The sequence below is a fragment of the Etheostoma spectabile genome, chromosome 16, assembly GCF_008692095.1.
Source record: "Etheostoma spectabile isolate EspeVRDwgs_2016 chromosome 16, UIUC_Espe_1.0, whole genome shotgun sequence".
In the NCBI taxonomy this organism is placed as follows: domain Eukaryota; kingdom Metazoa; phylum Chordata; class Actinopteri; order Perciformes; family Percidae; genus Etheostoma; species Etheostoma spectabile.
In genome coordinates, this window is record NC_045748.1 from 3,898,497 (window position 1) to 3,907,040 (window position 8,544).

At 40.8% G+C, this 8,544-nt stretch overlaps 1 protein-coding gene across 2 annotated transcripts in view; it reads right to left on the reverse strand.

Moving 5' to 3' along the window:
* phf24 (PHD finger protein 24) overlaps positions 1 to 5,864 on the reverse strand; it is a 33,104-nt gene extending 27,240 nt beyond the window's left edge. Inside the window, exon 1 of one of the 2 annotated variants that reach the window (XM_032539337.1) lies at positions 5,386 to 5,864. The gene's annotated coding sequence lies outside the window, so the exon portion shown is untranslated. The remainder of the gene's footprint in view (positions 1 to 5,385) is intronic. The other variant, XM_032539339.1, reaches the window with a different exon arrangement.
* Between the last annotated feature and the right edge of the window lie 2,680 nt (positions 5,865 to 8,544).

Sequence of the window (8,544 nt, forward strand, 5' to 3'; positions counted from 1 at the left end):
TAAGAGGGAAATGAGAAATAATAGCAATAAACTAAGTGCTATTACAAGCCCCAAGGTCTTCGCACACTCCATCAAATCAATGACTAGTCAGTGGCACAAATATAATTGAATTGTTCTTTGAAAGTCAACCCTAGTCAAAAGTCTAAGTCAAAATCTTATTTATGATGATAGAACAAAACATTTTAACAAATGTGAAAAGGAAAGAGGGAACAATAGCGTCTATTTCCCTGCATTGTTAATAAATACCATGCCGCAACTCATATGTCACTTCAATTCAAACGCAGATTTAATGGAAATGTACACTCAAATATGTACAGGGGAATTGTATGATGCCAGAGGGAAGATGAAGACGTGTTGTTAGAAAATCATGCATGTCTCACAACACGTTTTCTTCAAAGCTGGAAGTGTGAAGCTACTGTTGATGAGAAAATATCTGAGCACACAGAAGACCTTGTCATTTTCAGGTTAACTTATGAATTTTAAACAAGTGCTTTATGTTTTGTTTTTTATCCTCAGTGTACAAAGCTATTCTGACACAAATGGGTCAGTGGCTGACTTTGATGCATTAGGTAAATAGATAATGCTAAGTAAACTGCCACTTGGTTGCCTCACATGTCTAAGATCCTTAAGCCTTTGACCACAAGCCTGTCAAACCCATCATCCCAATTTCCTGCCCGACTGACTGACGGCAGCATTCGAGCAGCTCAACACTTGCGTGCACTTTATAATAGCAAGAGAGATAGGTGATGTTTTTGTTTTTCCTGCATGACAGCACATATGTGTAAATCAATCCGTTTATTACAATCTTATTTGTGTACCTATCTTTAATTAGAATATTGTACTCACCAAGTTAATGGCTGAAATCTGACAAAGCTAAAAATTCGGGGACAAGAAATGAGCAGTAGGACGATCATACAGGTTTTAAACACAGCACCAAGTTAGCCAAAATCATTCAAAGACACAATCACAGGCCAACTGCTAAAGTAGTATCCAAACATCCATCCCAATTTATGGATTTACACATATGTAGTCTTACTTGGTAATGTGTTGCAGCAGTATTTCTACAGTGAAGAGTAAGTAGTGTAAGGAATCATTATTTGAAAGTAAATTAATATTTACATTTACTAACCCAAGTAATGCTCTATTCTCCGAAAATGTTGGGATTGGCTTGTTCACCGTTTTTTTTTCGGAGTTTGTTGAGTGGTTGATATTCAATTCAATTTCATTTATAGTGTCAATTCATAACAAAGAGTTATCTCGAGAAACTTTACAGATAGAGTAGGTCTAGACCACACTCCAGAATTTACAAGGACCCAACAGTTCTAATAGTCTCCTCCAGAGCAAGCAACAGTGCGACAGTGGCGAGGAAAAACTTCCTTTTAGGCAGAAACCTCGGACAGACCCAGGCTCTTGGTAGGCGGTGTCTGACGGGCCGGTTGGGGTTAGAATGAAGGGTGGAAATAACAGTCACAAAAAATAGTAGTTTGTAGTAGTTCTTTGTAGTAGTTTGTGTCATAGCAGGGCACTGTGCGGCATTACAAGGCACAGCAGGACGTGGCTGGGCACCGCAGATCGTGGCAGGATGTAACATGGCATCGCAGAACGTGTAGAGGGATCATGGCGACAGCTGCAACCATGATTTTGGAGCCTCCCTGATCCAAGGAAGGTTTGGTTTGCAGTCAGACTGGTATGGTAAAGACATGACCCGTCCTCTGATTTTCTTACCCTGATATTCTTACAGATATTCTAACCCTAACCCTAACCCTTCACATGCCTAAAACTAACCCAACCAATGAAGGCAACAAGTACTAGCCAATCAGAGGCAGAATAGGGCGGGTCCTGACTTTGCCATTCTCTGAAAACAAATGAGGTATCCAGTACATACAGCACGTTAGCTTGGAGCGGGGCGCTTACCTCTCCTGCTAACTTCAAAGTTGTCTTCTGTATATGTTCTGTGCTGCTAGCTAGCTTGCTAACATTAGCGAGCATGTGGTTTTCTTCAGACTTTGTTGAGTGCTGCTTATCCAACTTTGGGGCTAGCAAAGCTGCTGGTAAATAACTAGAAAATAACTAGAAAACGTAGCCTGCCTTCTGTGCCTTCTTGTTTGCATTATGTTTGATCATCTGACTGCTTGTGTTTCTTTCTCCATCACACTGTTAAACTGATTTTGACAGATATCCCAGATCTCAGCAATTAGTTTGGTGAGCACAAAGTTGCCATGCCTGATAGAAATGATGCCCTTAACTACCAACAACTGACACAAATTGTATAAACAAACATTGCAAATGTTCCTTCCAGTGCCAAATATATCTATAAAAAAAAGTGACACCACTTAGGCTCAGCAGTCACCCAAATCCAGCCCCTTATATTGCATTTGAGAGAAATACAATTTGAGGAGGATGGTATAAAACTCCCCCAGGCTTGACGTTCAGTAGATTCTTGCAGGAGCAGCTGCCTCTGCTGCTGTGCTCTCCTTTCCGGACCCCTCTGAATGATTTAAATGCCCCTGGATAAAAAAAGATCTGGACGAAAGGGAAGGAAAACAGGGCCACTCCTTGGGGCAGAATCTGACATAAATGGGAGAGGAAATGTTCCTCTGTCAAACTGCACTGCAACAGAACATTCTGGAGATGGTGAGATATAGCAGCAAGTGACTCATTTTTTTTTTTTTGTCATGATTTAAGATTCTCCTAGAGTCATCCATATTTCAAATACAGTTCGGGGAAGTGTATCCTTCATTTTGTTTCCCAAGTCGGAGAAACATAATAAGGTTTAATATTCATACACTCAGGCTTCTGATTTATGTCAGCAAATTCAATGTGGCGAGCACTCAGATGATATAGCTCATATGAGCATCTTGGTTGAATTAAATATTGATGATTTCAGAGGGAGGTGGCACCAAAGTGCTTTTAAATCCTCATGATTTTTTGATTTTTTTTTTACTCCTCTGAGTAATTCTTTTATAGCCCATCCACACTTCACTCATTCATGTAACACCATCGGACCATGTCAGGCCAAACACACTTCTTCCTATTATATCAGTTCACAACAAGGATGGCATTCAGCACATTGGACTGGGGTTCCATCATCAATTTCATGAATGTAATGCATCTAAGACAGAAAAAAAAATCAACTTGGTTGGATTTATTTTTGTTCGCATTGGTGGCTAGAGCAAGGATATTATGCCTGAACAGGGATTGAATCTTTAGTTTGAATTGGAATCAATGTTCTCTTATAGGCAGCCGTGTATTAGAAGCCAACAGGGACACCTTAAGGTCTACATTAGTATTCAGTTCTCTGCTGCCCGAGTGCCACCATCGGGGATGTTATTGAGGTCTACAGGGGCTCATATAACAGCCATTTATCAGTCTACAGAAAATAGTCCATAACTACTCACAATGGTTAGTGTCACTCGGTCACTCTATAGGCAATTGTATTGCTGATATGGATTATTCTTTCGGTTAGAAGTGTTCATATAAACAGGTCTGTTGTCATCATAGGTACATTTGGTTGGCCGGGTGCCAGAAAAGATATAACTTAAAGGTGTTGCGCAAGGTCACTGTGATAACGTGACAGACTGCTGTGTTCAACAATTTAGCTCAAATAACTTCACCTTTAAAGGTGCACCGCATACTGCATGTTTTCTAAAGAAAACGTAATTGAGTGTGTGCCAGAAGAATAACAACACCTAATCTAGTGTTTTCTCCGTAACGTGTTAGGAGAAAAAAAGCGCTTTACTTCAAGACAAGTCAATAAAATATGTGAAATAGAATCTTTTTTTTTTTATTCATGAACCCTTTAATCACCTTGCAACACCTTAACCACTGCTTTTTATGACAAACAATACAGCAAAATCCTTTAAATCTGAGGTTTTGGGTTATTCTACAAGACCACAAGACCTTGTTTACAAGCCCCCATTTCTAACACACTGCTATGTTAACATACATTTTACATGAAAGTGTGACGGTAATCTGTATCCGGCTTTACTCCCATGTTATGTGAGGCAGTGTTCCTCTCACTGTACGATTCCCTTTCCAAAGCTGCTGGCTGTTACGTGCTGATTAGAATCCCAACCAGTCCTCCTTTTCATTCCCTGTTTCAGGGGAGGAGGGGGAGATTTTTTGAATGGAAGCATCACAAAGCATGCCTTTTCATGGGAATGAATCCCCCTTTAGCCGAAGATCACGCCCATGGACCAGGGAAAGCTAAGACCTGGAACTAATTACACTAACGAGTTCACCCTCATTCCTGTAGTAGCAACGGAGTGGAACCATTAACATCCATTCCAAACATGCAAATGTATGTACGTATACATGGGCACACGTAATAAATCCAATACCAGAAGTAAAGTGTGATTCTTTTTCTAGGAGAAAACTACCGCTTTGTGCATGAACCGACATCTCTCCCTCCGGCATGTCCTAGCCTCATCTCCCATCCTCAAACAGAACAACAACAACAGCATTCTCTGCAAAACATGCTCAAGGCTCTACAAATTGAGGAAGGGTTTGAAATGCAGTTAGTGAATTGACCAAAAAAAAAGATGTCTGAATGGAAGAGGAATTTAAATCTCAATGCACCGTTGGACTGGAGACATCACGTTGGCATTCAGGCGCTGCCAGCCGGAGAGCCTGTGCCAACCAAAAACGCTCTTGGAGAGCCTAGGCTGCAGAGATCTGCCACAGAGTGAGGAGCAGGGTCTCAGTCCAAGGTTAACACCGAAAGTGGCTTGTTTTGTGGACCTGTGTGAGCCGGGATATAACAACAATGGGGTTGTATACAAAGACTGAGGGGGAGCTTAATGGACAGCAGAACTCCCCTGTGGGACATAATGTTGGATATGCATGCATACTACGTAAGTAGGGCTGGGAAAAGTGGACAGAGTACCTGGGGAACCGAGCAAAGTATGTCTGCTGCAGGAATTCATAATGATCCATCCATGCTAAAAGTTGCTGTATAAGGTCATGGGGGGGGAGCAGAAGGAGCAGAAGCCTGGCGCTTTAATACTCATTCACCCAATGACGTACATGCACCAGTACTCCAAGAACTCCCTGAATTTTGTCTTTTAACTCGAATTTCTGCGTTGTTGTTTTTTTTTTTTTTTTCTACATAAACGGGAAGGGACCCAAAAGCAGCCAGGCCACCGGGAGACAACAGCGTGAATTCCAGTTTGATAACAACCGCGACGCCCTGACCTAAATATGTATCCCATACAAGCATCTGCAGCACACCCAGCTATACGAGTCCCGTCACAGCCCATATCGCAACATCAACACAACACAACTGGATGTGGACCAGCAGAGCGTCCCGCATGTCAGTCAGTTTTAGTTTGTTATGTAACCTCTTTAAAGAGAAAGCCAAGCACGGCACAGGCTGCGTGGACTCACCGTAAAGAGTAAAGGCTGGCTTTTTTTTCACCTCGACTTGTGCGGAGACTTTGTCCTTTCTGTCTCAAGCCCGGCAGTCCAGCATGGCAAGACTTTGCTCGAATGAAGTAAGCCTATATGCGCCGTTACTCGCCTGTAGAAGCCCCGCAGAGAGATGAATGACAGCAGTTTATTATTCCCTCCTTCCTCACAGTCCCACAAAAGGACAATTTACAGTCGGAAGCAGCCTCTCTCCCCTCGGCAGCACTTCTCCAAGAACCGCGGACAGCTCCGGTGCTGAAATGTTTTTTTGTTTTTGTTTTTTTTTGTCTTTTTGTTGTGTTTTTTTCTTCCTCCTCCCTCCTTTCTGAGCTACTCCCTCAGCATCTGATGAGGAGAGACACGCAGCTTGCTGGCTGATGGAGGCAGGAGGAGTCCTGACTGCAGACTCACAGGCGCCCACTGAAGTTCAATCACGGATTTATAACCATCATAGTTGCACCCCCCCCCCCCCCCCTCCTTTCCCTCTCTCCTAGAGCCCTGCGAGTACAGTCGTGATCATTTAGGGGCTCCTCAAGCTTGATCCTGGAGAGTTTTGATTGGCCCCGGAACAACAGGTTCCTGCGGGTCCCAAAATAATGACGTTATTAGGAAAGATTCCTCAGCAGCCAATTAGGTCAGACCGACATTTTATCCTTAATAGGGGATCGTTTAGAGAGTGGGTGTGCTGTTTCAAAGTTTGAATCCCATTGGAGTCGCTTTTTTTTTTCCTCAGCAAAGGAAGCCTAACGTCAGAATTTAGCATATGTGTGTGTGACATGGAGGCACATTATGCATGCAGAGCTGCATCTGCACAGATTATGCTGCTGAGAGGAGAACAGGAAAAAGATGAAAAGCTGCTATCAAATGTTAAAATTCAAATTTCTTACTTTAATGTGGAAACTTGTGTTCTGAAATTGTTTTTTAGGCTACATTATTAGTGAAGTGTGTTCACTTTTATTTGGGAATTGCAACAATTTACCTTTTAGCACCTGGAAATATGCAATATATTAAATATTATTCTCATTATTGGATTTAAAAAAAAATGACAGTAACAAAGAGTTCATCCCAGACAGATGGATGCAGCAAACCAATGAATTATCGTTGATTTGACAATCCCAATTGTTGTCACTTTTATTAGAGTACCCCATTCTATCTAAAGGACAGTGCCCCAAAAATGTGTCAGCTTTTTTTCTTTTCTACAATTCATGCAATACCTATGCAAATGTCTTGTTTCATGTGTTTCTTGACATTAAGAAACATGGGCACTTGTCAATGGGCAAAATATAAGCATATCTCACATGTTGGTCTGCAAGCAATGATTATGTCAATTTTTTAATTAATTTGTCTATTTTTTTTTAGATTTGTCGCTTAGTCAAAACCCAAACATAAGATAAATAAAAAAAAAATCTAATCCTACCATTTGAGAAGATAGAACCAGTCAATGCATTCGCTTAATAAATGCCTGAAACGATTAATCAATTATTCTAACTGCTGGTGAATAATTTTCTATCAATCTACTGTCATCTCATTTTTTCATTATGTTTGTTTGTCTAAATATAGGTAACTGCTGCAATATAATGCAAAAATGTCAACAATTGTGATTGAGTGAAAAATTCCCGACCCAATAATATACATTATCTCTATTGTACTAACATAATTTCTTTCCCTCATAATGTCTGAGTAACTAGACATCCTTTGTCATGTCATTTATAAAAATGTTAAAGAATTGCTGTAACACAGAATCTGAATATTAGCATAAAAAAAGTAAGTGGGGGAAAATAATCTCAAAGTTGTACTATAATAAGCACTGCTTACGACTGTATGCTTTTCAACATGCATAGTTTCTTCGGGGAGTCCCACATGAAATTGAGTTACATATAGTGACATGTTTGTGCAAACATAGCAAGTTATCATCCACAAGGAGAATAATAAAAACTTGAAATCCATCTATATGTCACCATTTTTATTCATGGCATCCATTCACATACAGGACATTGCATCGTAAATGTCTTTCTCCTTGCAACATAATATAAAAATCCATACATAGATAAGTTATGCGTATGTGGTGTGACAGCTCACAAAGGTAAAAAGGCTGAGTCAGTATCGTTACAATGGGTTCTCCGGTGCCTGTCTACAGCAGGGGTGTATGGTTAATGTATGAACAACTGGTATGTCCCATTGTGTTGTTCCATGGCCTGATGGATCAAATGGAAGGCCATGCATAATTGATGAAGACGTAAATGCACACTGACCCACTGGTCTTTAAAGAAAGAGAAAGAAATGACCAGCTATGGTACAGTATGTCACCTTGGAAACCTGACCCCTCGCCTACCGACCAGTGACACTTTTCCTTTGCACTTTACAAAGAAGAAAGAATATTGATGTTCTTTCCATGCTGGATAGACTGTGTTAGGCTACTATGACTTATTGGTTAGATGAGAGTAATGTGTAACCTTAAAAAAAAAATGCATGAAACATGGCTCATGGTTTACAATCTGAATATGTTTCGTGGCCTTTCACACTAGCAGCCTATGGTTGTTTATACATTTTTGCAATTTTTGGCACTTTGATGTGAACATAAGAGTCAAAGTCGTTAAGGAGAGAAAATGTGTTACATCATCGTACATCAGGATTAAAACTTTTCTTTTTTTGACAGAAATGGGCTCTTAATGAAGACAAGGGGCGAAGGCAAAGCTAAGCTTGGAATGTTTTTAAAAGAAGAATTAGGCTGGGAAAGCAAATAGCAATGGCCTCAGTTACTCATTCAGAGCAGTTCTAATGGTCTCAGTGGGGCTGTTTGTCACAATTAGCAGTCCATCCACAGCCCTGTTGCATTCTCACTATAACAGCATTCCCATAGGTTTGGAGCTGGATTTTGGAGCACTGCAGTCACTGCCTTTTCAGCCCTGAATTACCTATACCTGTGAAGAGAGAACAAGGGGCCTGACGTGGCACATGATTGGTCCGTTCAAGTGACCAGTAATTTCACCTTTCTCTTCAAAGCCTGTTCTGTCACTTGTTCCCGTGCTGAAGGAGTTTTATTGCAAGAGCAGCTATTAGAGAAATGGCTCCTTATTCAGTAGCTGTCATGTTATTGCTCTTGGTCTAAGAAGGTAGGAAGGGTGAAATAAAAGATTT